Source organism: Anopheles cruzii, chromosome 2, assembly GCF_943734635.1.
Source record: "Anopheles cruzii chromosome 2, idAnoCruzAS_RS32_06, whole genome shotgun sequence".
NCBI lineage: Eukaryota > Metazoa > Arthropoda > Insecta > Diptera > Culicidae > Anopheles > Anopheles cruzii.
In genome coordinates, this window is record NC_069144.1 from 6,684,111 (window position 1) to 6,697,000 (window position 12,890).

Sequence of the window (12,890 nt, forward strand, 5' to 3'; positions counted from 1 at the left end):
GTTTGCTTTGCATCCGTGCGTATCGACGTACGTGATCTCCGCCTCCTTTAATCTCATACGTGTTCTGGTGGAGTCTCGAACTATCTCAAGGCGAGCCTGCTGAGATAAGGATAAAACCGTCGACATTTCATCATTTGTGTGTCATCTCTCTTGTTGCTTTTGTGTTGCTCGGAAGGGCGTTGTGTTGCGCGTTTCGATTGTACAACGATCGAAATGAATCCCCCATTTTCCTGTGGATACCGAAAAAAGGGTATTAAAGAGAGAACCTCGTGTCACGCCCGACGGTGGGAGGATTTTTGTTTCCTGTAACTCGGTCATTACCTTTTTACCGGTGTTCCGCAATTCCCGGAAGTGTCGCCCGCGGTCACCCCTTTTCACTAGGATTGCATCGCTCTCTCGGAGAGAGAGAGTGTGTGTGAGAGAGAAAACGGAGAGACCAATCGCAGTGTGCGAGCGAATAGTTCACACAATTCCAACAATATCATTGTGAGCGCATTGTCGCGCTCCAGTGAGGCGAACAAAAAAAACTGTCACAGGAGGCGTTGGCACAAAACGGAAGTGATTCGATGTTCGTGTGTGTTGAATCGTGTCGGAAATAATATTCTGCGTGATAACGACGTGTGCCCCTCAAGCGGAATTGATAAAAAGTACAGGTTGTCGTAGTTCCTTTTTACTACTCGCTTGAGGGCGCGAGTCCTTTCGCTTCCTAGCGGTGTGCGTATGTGCGGTGGTGACTGTGGTGTTTGCGGCAATGTGTTAAAATATGTTTTCCTTTCTATCACCCTTAGCTCTGGTTTTGACGTGGAAGTGGAAGTGTCGTTAGTGGAAGTTGATTTGCAGCAGTGCGTAAGGAACAAGTGTTTTCCCCAAAATCGATTGGCAAAGGTACTCTGCCTCTCATCGGTGAATTCGTTTTAGTGAAATTTCCTGGTCCAGTGGGGCAACACTTTAGAGACCAGCAAAAACTTTCTCGTCGCCGACTGAACAAGTAAGTCTACTTTGATGTTTAGTAAATTGAACATAATAAAACATTCCATCGCAATCATTCTAGCGTAATTAGCTTTTACTGGTACTTGGCCGTTAATTTCAATTCCCCTGAGAGAATGCAGCCAACGCCTTAACACGCTCCTGTAGCCAATGAGCATCCATCAACAGAGCAGCTACCGCTGAGTTGCTGAGAACACCCGTCACTACTGTGCCAATTTAGGTGGCCCACAGTGAGTTGTTGTTGTGTGGCCGAAAAAAACTAAAAACAAGGTGACAACCATTTGGCCAAAACAGCATGTGCCCTGTGCAAGTTTGTGCACCACGCTGCCGCCGCCGCCGCCGTTACAAAGTATAGTCAAAACTATGCTCAGCCTTTTTTGCGGTGTTATATTTTGGAACGCTCCGCACCTCCTCCGGGTTAATCGCGGGTTAGATAGGGTTGTGTGTTATGGTTTCCCGCATAACTTGTAACCTACACAAGACACACGCCACACGTAACCTTGGCTTGGCTGAAGTGTAGTGAGTTAAAAATGCGGAGGAAGTTGACCGGTTTGAAATGGATGGCGGACGGACGCACATTGTTGCTAATAAAAACAGGCACAGAACAGCCCGAAATGTGTTGTTGGCCCCTGCATTTGGATGGTAAAATATGTGACAAAAATTCCAAGATGTACGATGGCGAAAAACACACCTCGGTTGTGTATAAAAATGGCACATTATATTGATCGGTTTGGTCCGCTCCTCGCGCTCTCCGATCAAGGTTTAGCTAATAGGAATCCATTCGCCCTGTCTTCTGTAGGCCTCGCTTTCTCGTCAGCAGCAGCAGATGATGGTATGGTAGCTGAAGGCTCTCCCAAATGCTAGTAGAATGGCCCAGTGTGTTCAATAATGCAGTGTGTTGCAGGGGCTATTGCATTTATGGGGCTCATATTCACCACCCGTTGTAAAAAGACGCCTGCATGACGGCGAGGACGACGACGATAGAGAGTGGAATATGAAGGTTGCTGCATAAAATCGATACTCGCTTTGCTTCAGCGTCCCTGCTGTGTCCCTGCGGACCGGAAATTGATGGAAAGGAAATGGAATATTATTCTGGAAGTTTTCTTCGGCCCCATGTTGAGTTGGTACTAAGAAGTGCCAAAACCTCGTCATTGGATCAAAAAAAGATCGTGCACTCGAAAGCGAATTAAGAAATGGAGAGCCAAATTGGGTTCCATTTTTTGCTAATAAGAAAGGAGATGTTTTATGGCTTATGCGGCGCTGTATTATAGTTAAGGATGTTAAGTTCCATAGTTAAAAGTAAAACATATCGCAGGACCATTAATAATTTCAAACGATAATCATTTTTATGCCAGTTCAAGTAAACGGATTTAAGCTTGGCCGTTACTAGCAGACGGGGCGGATGGGTGTTTCATCGTCGCATTTTGTGACCTGCCCTGACTCTGTTTTATGCTTCGATTATTAAACGTCCTGCCGGTTTCCTGTATTCGTCGATGTCACTGCACAAATGCTGCGGGGAACCATCGCGACGAATGCAAATTCTTGTCTGCGGCCAGCGGCTTCTCTTTGTAAAGACAACTGTGTTAAGGTGGAAGATTCACTCCGGTTCGCCGGTTGCCGCGCCGGTCGAGGAATTTTAAAGGAGTTCGAGAGCGAAAAAAATGCAACCGGTTCCTCCTCTCTCCGGTGTGGGGGATTACTGTTTTGTGTCTGACAAATACCAGCAAAAATACAACTTGGGTTGCCGGGCGTGTGGAACGTCTCCTTCTGGCGGCGGAAATGAAGTTGAAGGACCCGAAACAGAGACGAAACATTGAACCGGTTTGCTGCGAGAGGCGGCAGGATCGAGTGAGCAAAGGTCTTGGTTGGTCGTGTTGAGCCACACACGTACAATTTGTAATTCGTCATCAGACATATGGTGCCTGTGGAATATTAAATACACCGGCGAAGAAGAACCTGCGTGCGGATGGACGCGATGGAATAACGACAATGATGATAGTTCCTGAGACGAGCCCACATGTGTCTGTCAGCCACAGAAAGACTTTTTATCATCCTGGTAATGTTTTTGCGAGTCTCTTTTCCCGTTCTTCCACTCGCACGCTCCTCGCCCACTGCATCCGAGAGAGAGGCTGCTGCTGCGAACCCGGCGAGCCGCGGCGTCGTCGGCGTCTTCGCGCGAAACGACGATTAAATCAATGTTTTATGGGCCTTGCGTCACCTCGCCTCCGTAGACGTTAAATCCGGCCGCATCTAGCCCCTAATCCCCGCGGAACATATCACCCTTCCGACCGATCCAACCGATCTCTCGTTCCAAGTAGAACGCGCGGAGTCACACAGTTAGAGTCAAGTTTACAAAAAAGGCATAAACGATTGTTATGTAAAAGTCGGGTCGGGCGGTAGTGTGGCATACGTGGGGGGAAGCAAGAAGTGGTCTCTGAACCTCCTACAGTCGGTTTTAGACCCGCGCGCGGTTTATTCTCGAGGCCTGCCCTCCGATGGTAGGTGGTTTCTCAGGCGTGTAGAACTGGTTCGCTTCGCTTCGTTTTTGAAGCGGCGACTTTTTAACCACGCCAGCCAGTAGTGTCCTTCGAGAGACCCTTTAATTAAGGTGGGCGATGGGGGATTCAAAATTCGATTTCATCTAGGCCACATGCGTGTGTGTGTGCTACGTTTAGCGCTCGTCACCGAAAAGTACCAACGCGGCGGGCCTCCGCGTGATGTGTGTGCCTTAAAGAACCACCCCACAAGTGAAAGGGTGGAAACCCCCGGTGGAGGCCGGTCACGGAACGTTGCACATGGGGGGCGCCGCGTGGCCAGACCCAAACGCCGCGCAACTCGACGGCGGGCGGAAATCGGGGCGCGCACAATTTTACAATTCGAATTGTTAAAAATGCAACCTGAACAAATCGGACGCGTGCGCGCGTTCGTCCGACGGACCGACCGACCGACCGATGGACATTCGAAGCACGCAGCTAATGGACCGTGAAATGGACCTCTCGGTCCGCTGCGAGACATAGCGTTGGTGCTGCGGGGTTTCGGTTGGGGTTGGTGGGTTCTTCTTGGCTGATCGCGCGGCGGACCGGCGGAGTGGATGAATTTCAAAAATGCCATTTGCAAACGAAGCGCGGGCCAAAGAGCGGGCTTTCACGATGTTCCTCGCGGTCACGGTCTATCGATCGGTCGTAATTATGTGAATATTTTAGATGGCCTAAGCACCACCGCCGTAGCCATCCCGCGATTCGACGGCCAGAATGCCTCAATTCCAACTCCTTGTTGCTGTGCGTGCGCGGTGGCGATCGCTATGCGCGATTTTGATGCATTATTTTGCGCAAGTCGATCGTACATTTTCCCTTTGGGTCTTTGATACCAGTTTTTACTATGAGGTCTGCAAATTAATACATGCGGTTTTCATTCAACATTTGTAGTCTAACTACACAAACAAAACGTATGACTACCTGAATGAAACTATCGTCCGTCGTTAGCTACTACTTTCTGCCATCTTTTAGGTAGTTCCTCGATTCAATACTTCATTCATTTTTCAATAAGAAGTGTACCGCTGTGCTGCCAAAGCGTTACTCATGTAACGGAACAAATACTATTCCGAAAGAGCAACATCTGGAGAATACAGCGGGGGATTGACAGTTCCCATCCGACATTTTAGAGGTAGGTTTTGACGATGTGTGGTCGAGCGTTGTCATGGTGAAAAGTGAGCTCATCATGTCTTTTATCCTATTCTGGTCCTTTTTTTTGGCCAAAGCTTGTTTCAAACGCATTACTTGTTGTCGATGGGATTGTCCATAAATAACTTCATTACGTTTTAAAAGCTCACAGTACACCACACCTTTCGTATCCCACCATATACACAGCATATCCTTTGCGCAGTGAATATTTCGCTTTGGTTGCGATGGACCTGGTTAACCAGGCTGTAGCCAGGACCTTTTGCGTTTAGGATTATTGTAATAACTCCCCTTTTCATCACCAGTGACGATTCGGTACAAGAACCAATTTGTCTTCATGTGTGTGAACATGAAGCGATTCAGAGACCCTAGGCTTGTTTGAGGCGGGCTCCTGCCGCAGCCCAGGTGTTTGAGTGAATGTTAGAAGCCGAGAATTGGCACTCCCCAAAGTAAGAGTCATTCTAAACCTCACCGACCGCCGGTTGGTCATGGTCTAAACTTTTGGACCGACCACCAAATCTTCTTCGGGACTGACTCAACCGCGTCACAGTCTGACAGCCAGTTGGGCTTTTTGTGTCCCTTGACTTCTGGTTCGCTAACAGGCGTAACGGTCGGTCGTGTGAAGAAGAGACCATTTGGCGTGGCCGGTCGCTAGGTCGGTCGGTCGGTCGGCCGGCCGATGGAACCGGTTTACTACGCGGCGGTGTCTTGCGCTGCGCCTAACGACCTTAACTTTCGATTTTTTATTACAAACTTCTTCCTACTCGACGCGCGGGTTCGCGGTTCGTTCGACAATACGAATTTTCGCGGCTGTCAATGTGCGTGAGCGAACGAGTATTTTCGTGCCATGTTGTGGTGTGAACCCCGTGCCGTGAACCCGCGGTTCTGTGCAACTCACACCGGTGGTTGCTTTAAGCAGCGGTGTCTCAGGATTCCGGGCCAGGTCAGGGTGGGTGACTGTGTGGTGCTGAGGCTAGAGGGGCGTGTGAGTATATCGGCACCGTAAGAGTTGTGCAATTTTTCGAAGCCATCGCAGAGGCTCCCTTGTGTGTCGTGAGACCGTCGTTTGCATGCACAAGTTGCGTGCCGTTCCGTTCCGTTCTCTGCGGTTCTCTGCGGTCCAACGCCCAACAAACCGTCCCTCCCTAAACGGTTTATTTTCGATTTCGAAATTTAAAATCGGGACATCGAATTTACAGCCATCTAACATCTCTTCGAGCAGACAGCACAAAAGGGAAGGACTGCTCATTAATATGGTCACGCACCGACACACACCTACTCGGCGTGGAGCGGGAAGCATATTTTAATCGATTAGGGCTTTTGGGAGACCATAAAATAAAATACGTTACGATGCGGTGGGCCTATGGAGCATATGTGACGTTCCATCGACCAGGCAAGAAATGATGGTAAATGGGATCGAAACTCCCGAAGGGTGTGTTGCGCAGGACATTTCGACTAAAATGTTGAATTTGCAGAGCAGCAGGATGGTGAACTCGAAACTCGGGTTCTCGGTCTCACTCGGCTCCGTTCATAAATTATGCTACCGGCTAAGGGTGTGTTTGTGCAGCGTGAAAAGGATAACTTTTTTGGCCCCGCAGAACAACGCCAGGGTCCTATTAAAATTGATCGCCGGAAATAAATGTTATTTGAAGTAAAGTTGGGTTGGGAAATACTTTTGAATATCAAAAAATTTGTTCGCCCTCCACTTGGACGCGCTTCATTCGTTCGAAGGGGGGCGAGGAAAACAGTTGCTGTTAGCTGACCGCTGTTCCGCGCTCAGTATCGATCAAACCAGTATCGTGTCAATTTTAGAGAAAAAAGCCTCTCCCAATAGCTCTGTAATGCCGGAAGGTGTCGCCTTTTTGTGCACGGAATTGAAGGTCTCATAGTTTTTATTTAGCAGTGCTTTGAGTGATTCGATTTTGGTAAAATATGCACCGTTTGAGGAGATTATAAATAGCAATCCGCGAAAGTTTCGTCCTTCGTGGACAAAATCTGACGAGTTTTTTCATTTGTAAAATATAGGAAATACGGGTACAGTAAGTTAAGGTGAAGAGTTCAGTCGTTGATGGTATTTCCGAGATATTTTCTTGACAATCTTATCAAAATTCATCATAACTTCATTGCCACGAACAGTTCATCACTAGGTTTTGCTTGATCCCGTAACGTAAATATGAAGTTTAAAAATGTTATGTTTGACGTTACGTTAAAAATGTTCGATGTTATTCGATCGCAAATTATAGAACCGTGAGCATTAGCAAAGCAATGGAAACATAAATGACAATTTTTTCACCCAGTTCTGAAGATCTGAGATTCGAAAAAGTTCTAAAAATACAAAGCCAAAATGTTCAAACTAAATCCGCCCAGACAGATGCTCGCCCGGTGGCGTAACGACGAAACACATCAAATTCGCTTTCGGCTGAATGGATTCGCTGTCGGTCCCGGTTGCAGCTCGCGAACCCCGGAAGCCGCGGGTTCAGCAGGTGGAAAACGGAATGCGGTCTAGGTTCCGGGCTTTCTTCCGCACTCCCGCGGACGGACTCGGACTCAAGCCAATTGTGTGATGCGACACATCAGGGGTAGGTTGATGGGGAGGTGCGCGCAATCGATCCGCCTCTGTGTATACATAACCTCCAAATCGGCGTTGTCAGTGTTGCGCGAAAAGTGATCCACTCGCTCCGGCGGCGGAAGTGGCCGCCGGTTTGGGGGTGGAGCTGGTTGTTTGACAGAGAGACTGACTGTCAAGGCGGTAGAGAGGCAGCGGCACGGGCGGGGGACAAGTTCGCCCCCGGAGTGATATAACGTGTCGTGCCTCCTGTGTAAAAACCTTCTCGCGACCGTAGGGACGGCCCTGGGTTCCGTTTATTGATTCGGAAGAGAGCGAACCAGGAAACACTGGTGCTGACAGGTGATAATGGCCGTCGTCGGGTTCACTCATGGGGCGGGCACCCCATCCGACGGGAACCGAAATCGATTGCCGTTGACAGTGCCATTTTCCGCTCTCACTCTGTGGGGTCATGTCAATGTCTCTGTTGTTATCGATTAATTCCAATGTTTGAGCGTTCCGTTCTGAGTTTTTGAAAATTTCTGGTCGAGTTTGTGAAGCCCAAAGCGAACATATTTATATGAATATATCATGCCGGGGAGGCGTCAGAGTGTGGCCACTTCGCCTCCTCTCGAATGGTCACAAATCAATCCTCGGATCCGCGCGGATGCGAACCTATAATTTTTCCATTTTTTCCACCAGCGAAAGCTGGCACCGGGGACCACGACGGCGCCTTAGGGTAGTTTATGGGCACACACCTTTCCTACTACGGTTGGTGACCCTTTTCCCAAGGTTCAAAAGAAAACAGAGGCTTCCCGGTTAAAATTAGGAGCCATAGGGAGGAGACCTTTTCCCATTTTTCTTCCAATTTAGCCAAATGAAAATGTTGTTAATCTCCCCGTGTGTGTGACGTTTCGCAGGTTCGCTGAAGTTATATTATTAACAGAAACATCGAAGTAAAACGAAATTGATTGATCGTAGGGGTTATTTGCTCCTAAGTTATAGGCGCCCAATTACCACATACACACACACGGGCTTTTTGACGCTTCTCGATTATGTAGCGGACCCCGACAACCGGGACGGGGACGGCCGCCGGACGGATATGGTCAATAAAAAACGCACCACCGTCGCTGGCGCTGCCGTTGGGGGATGCAAATGGCCATCAATTTTTCATTCAATTTTCCCTGTAATTTGGCGGCCTTTTGAAGGCTGCTTTTGCTGCTGCGCGGTTACGAAAACTTTGTAATGAGTCCAATCCTAGCTGCGTCACTGCGAAATCGTTGGCGGTGGCAGTGGGACACGCATTTCAAACTGTTTGCGTCCACGTCAAAAAAAATCTGTGTCATCGGCTGCTGCTACCGACGGACGCAGCGAGACACGCGAACTTCACGCAACATAAGTTTTATGCCCTCTCGCTCTCTCGCGCCCGTCCGAGGTAGCGTAACAATGGTTTTTGGGGCCCGGCCCCACCAACTATTGCGATTGAGAAACAACGCGCCAAACGATCGGATGAAGCCCGTCACAGAACGGAGGCCCCACGGCGAGAGGTGGCCTGGCGTGAGCATAATCGGTCTGGGGGGGTTCTGTGTTGTGGTTTATGAATGCGCTGCCGCTATAGGGTATGGTGGCCACGTCGGATTTAAAAGCGACTGGCATAATTTTACGGTTGGAACATGAAGCATGGACCGGCACACGGGTTTCTCTTTGATCGTCTTTGGTTATTGCGTTGCGTCAGATGATCAGTTGCCGGCTGGCCACATTCTATGGACCGCGGTACCAGTAACTTTTCGTTTCATGCTGAGCGTCGTCGTGCGCCTTCGTCGAGTCCCAGAATGGGAAGGTTCGAAGCAATTTGTGATTTCTCGCGCTCGCGCTCGAGTTGCATCATTGAACTTGCTTGTTGCTGGCTGCTGTGGGCCTTTTCTTAATGCCGCCGTCTCGTCACCACAAAGTAAAGGGAGACTCCGGAGAGATCGGGGAAGCTGTGGGTTTGGGTAGAAGAATCGCGTATGTGCGCTTGTGAGTAGTTTGTGGCGCGCGCAATTTAATCGCGCGCGTGCGCGAAACACGTTAGCCCCATCACGTGGTGGGTATGACCGAAATTTACCTCAGGTGTGTGGGTCGATTAAGAGGCACTAGTGGATTATTAAAGCTCAGGGAACCGTTCAAGGATGGTGTGATCAATCCGATTTCCGATTGAGTGGAAATATCACCAGCAAACAGAATCCCACATCTTGCGATCCTCGATTGACCTTGAATGTTGGATCTGGCCCCGCCGACTCACTTCGCGTCGATGCTTTATTTTATTAGCGCGCAATTAGAGCTTTGCCCCTGTGTTCATCTTTTTTCGCTCTCTCAGTCGAAATCAAAAGCACACGCGAAGAAAGTTGGTTGTGCGGAAAATAAATTGCTTCATAACTTAATTCGGGCGAAACGTGTGGTGAGGTCCGGTCGAAGTGATTCGTCCGTTGATAAATCGCTACGCACCACCAGCACACCCGGGCCAATAGAAAGCTCACCGCGAGCGAGTTTCCGGCTATGATTAATGGGAATGTAAGAGAAGCAAATTGAACCTCCCCAGCCGCGCCACAGTTCCTGTTCGCGGTGCGTACGCGTTCCGTTTATCCTAATCCAAAGCCAGTTCTAGAGCGCGAGGGAAATGTGCAATGATTATTGAAGATTAATGTGCACGGCTTAAAAGTTTTCTATTGGACATCGTGTTTGTGGATATTTCTTACGGGAACAACAAGCCGCCCCACAGTCCATCCATCATCGGCCGAACGGCAGGAGGGCTGCTGGAAATATTCCGGCACTCGGAAACTTAAAAAAAGCATCTTTTGGTCCCCATTCTCTCTCTCCAATGGGTGTCAGATTTTATCAGCCTTTTCTTAACGGTGTTTGTGTTGTATGTTTTTAAAGTGCGTCAGGTGTGGCGATCCGTGAAGAAAACGGTTTGGCCGAGGGCCCAAAATTGAGACCACCCCAAAAACCTGCCGGACCGGGGATCGCGCTGGGTGGGAAATGATAACTTACTTTTCCCTACGCACAATGCCAAACACTCTAACCCTCTTGCACTAGCTGCTGGAGGAAAGCTTTTCACACGAGGGGGCGCGTCATAAAAAAAATAATGGTGACCCTTCGTTGCCCAAGGTGAGATCGTTTTCGTTGGTGGACGAAAGAAAAACGTATCACGTAATTCTTCCTGCTTCTCGTTTTGTTGCTAGTTCTTTTGAGCTAAGGAAACATTGTGTGGAAAGGTCCCTCTGCTATCTTTCTCCGTGGATTGCCCTCGTTTGCGCCCAACGCCTTACACACTTTGCACTGTGACACATGAAGACATTAATCTTTTGGGAGGGCCCAGATTTACCTCTGGCCTAGTGCGCGAGTCACGATGTCCACATGCTACCAGAGCCCTAATTGGAGTAGTATGTCATCTGGAGAACTCTCTCAGCACGTGAATGGGAAGGGAGTACACAGTAATTGGGTCAGCTTTGTTTACTCATGAGTTTTTTTTCGGAACACACGAGGAACACGAGAAAGCAGATGCGCTCCGTCGCTGTCGCTGCTCGGGTTGGACTAGTGAGGTGGCCCAGAATACGTCCGACGTCCGGGGGAGAATAGGCCCGCTTTAAACACTGCTTCTTCCCCGATGATATGGGCAGTTTTCCTTCCTCCTCTGTTTTCGTCAAGTGCATCCGAAAAACTTTCTCCAAACTATCACATACCGCCCGTGCCAGTTGACCTGACCACCCGTCGATGCGGGGACGTGACTGCATCCCCCCATCGACGAAGATATGAACGCTCTGGGACGACGCGTCCGTTTGGTCAAGGCGTGGTCGTAAATTGGACGGTATCACCATCTACGGGGAGGGTTTCCGTTGGTCGTGGCGCGGTCAGCGTCGGGGCTTGTGCCATGTGTGCGGTCCACAGTGACTTTCATGTCCATGTTTTTTTTCTTTTACGACAATCGCCACGAGGAGTTTCACCACGATCTCCCAAATAAGGCGCAGCTCACGGCTCACGTTCAAGTGCAGAGGTTCGCGTTGCAAGGTTCAGGTTCAGGCTTTCGGACGACCCTTTTCGGGGTGACACTCAGGGCTCGGCTCGGTGGTCAAGAAGGTGTGTTTGGTTTGGGTTTCTCGAACCTCGATCCTTCTGGCAATGCTTATAGCACTGCACTTAATTGCAACTTGAGTCTAACGTCTTCATTGTAGGAAAGGGAGGCGATTGTAGAGGACAGAATGTAATCTGGTCCCGGATGTCTGTTAAGAATGAAAAATTGCCCATCAAGCGATTGTTTTTGGAAATCTTTAAACGTTTGCCGTTAATCTAATCTGTTCGACGAAACCCGTCTGCTGCTCTTTGATCGATCGAGATAGAGGTTCTAATCGTGTCCAAGCCGCTTTATTGCATCATACTGCTGCTCGCTGTCCCCGAAGATTATGTCATACAATAAAATTAACCCGGAACCCGGAACCCGGATCTGGAACCCACGGATCATCGAGCGCACGAAATGAGTTTGGTTGTTCCATATTACACTCAATTGCGTCCAAATTTGGGTCACCCGGACTGACAGGTCGGGTGTGTTTCAGTAAAAGTGTAGAACCAGGGCTCTGTAAAGCTCTCTAAAGTTTACTTTTTATTCACCTATACTCCCAGAAGAAGGTTGCTCATGTGGGGGGTTCGCGCCGATGTCTCACTCCGCGGTAGGTGTTCACTTGTTCTCCTCCAGCGGTCGCTTGCAGCACCAGCAAACGCGCCCGGTTCGGAAGTAAGAAACGCAAGTTTTGCTGCGCCCACAGTACTCGTGGCCAGCGAGCGAATGGCCTTCCCCACGCAAGGAACCATCTGCCGACGGCGACGACGACGATGATTGACGACAGTTTCTGAGCGCACGGCCCCATAATACGTGGGAATACTCCGGACGACGAATAAACATCCTACGAGAGACGGCTGTGGCTGGACTCGCGGACCCGGTCTGTGTGGTCATCGATCGCTTTTAATAAGAAACGACCATAAAAACGAAATTAAAACCGATTGCGTAATGCGCAGGTGTGTGTTGCGCAACTGGTGATGGTGGGAAGAGTGTGTTGCGCTGCATCGACTCTTCTGCATATCTGCCCGAAGGCAGGCGCAGGAAATGGTCAGGTCAATCACTCTCTCCTTCGGGACCTATGCTAAGGGAAAACAAGTCGAGACGGCGACCCGAAATCTGACTAATGATAGGGCACTTTTATCAACCTTTTCTCGCCCGGAGCGTCGACAGATCGATAGGGCTCCGGGACAAGGGAATAGATTTATTACGGGTCCGATATAAAACACCCCATATAAACTAATCCTATCGCGGGCGACAGCCGTTGCTCTGAAGGTGGAAAATTAATCTGAATCTTCGCTGAAGAGGGAAACCGCTTTACTGCTGCGCCCTGGCTGGCTGGCCGGGGCTGGGTTTGTGGTGCAATAAAAGCTCAGCAGGGTCCGTCCGTCTCCTCGTACGTTATCGATTCGCCCAGAAGGTCTCCCCGATCCATTCCTGCGGCAGCGGGAGATTTGGAGAAACTTTGACAACGCAGCAGCAGCAGCAAGAGGTGCCTCTCGATCGCTGTCGGCGGATGTTGTTGACCAAGCTAACAAGACAGCCCCCGAACCCGGGACCGACCGGCTGTCTGGAGGTTTCTGACGAA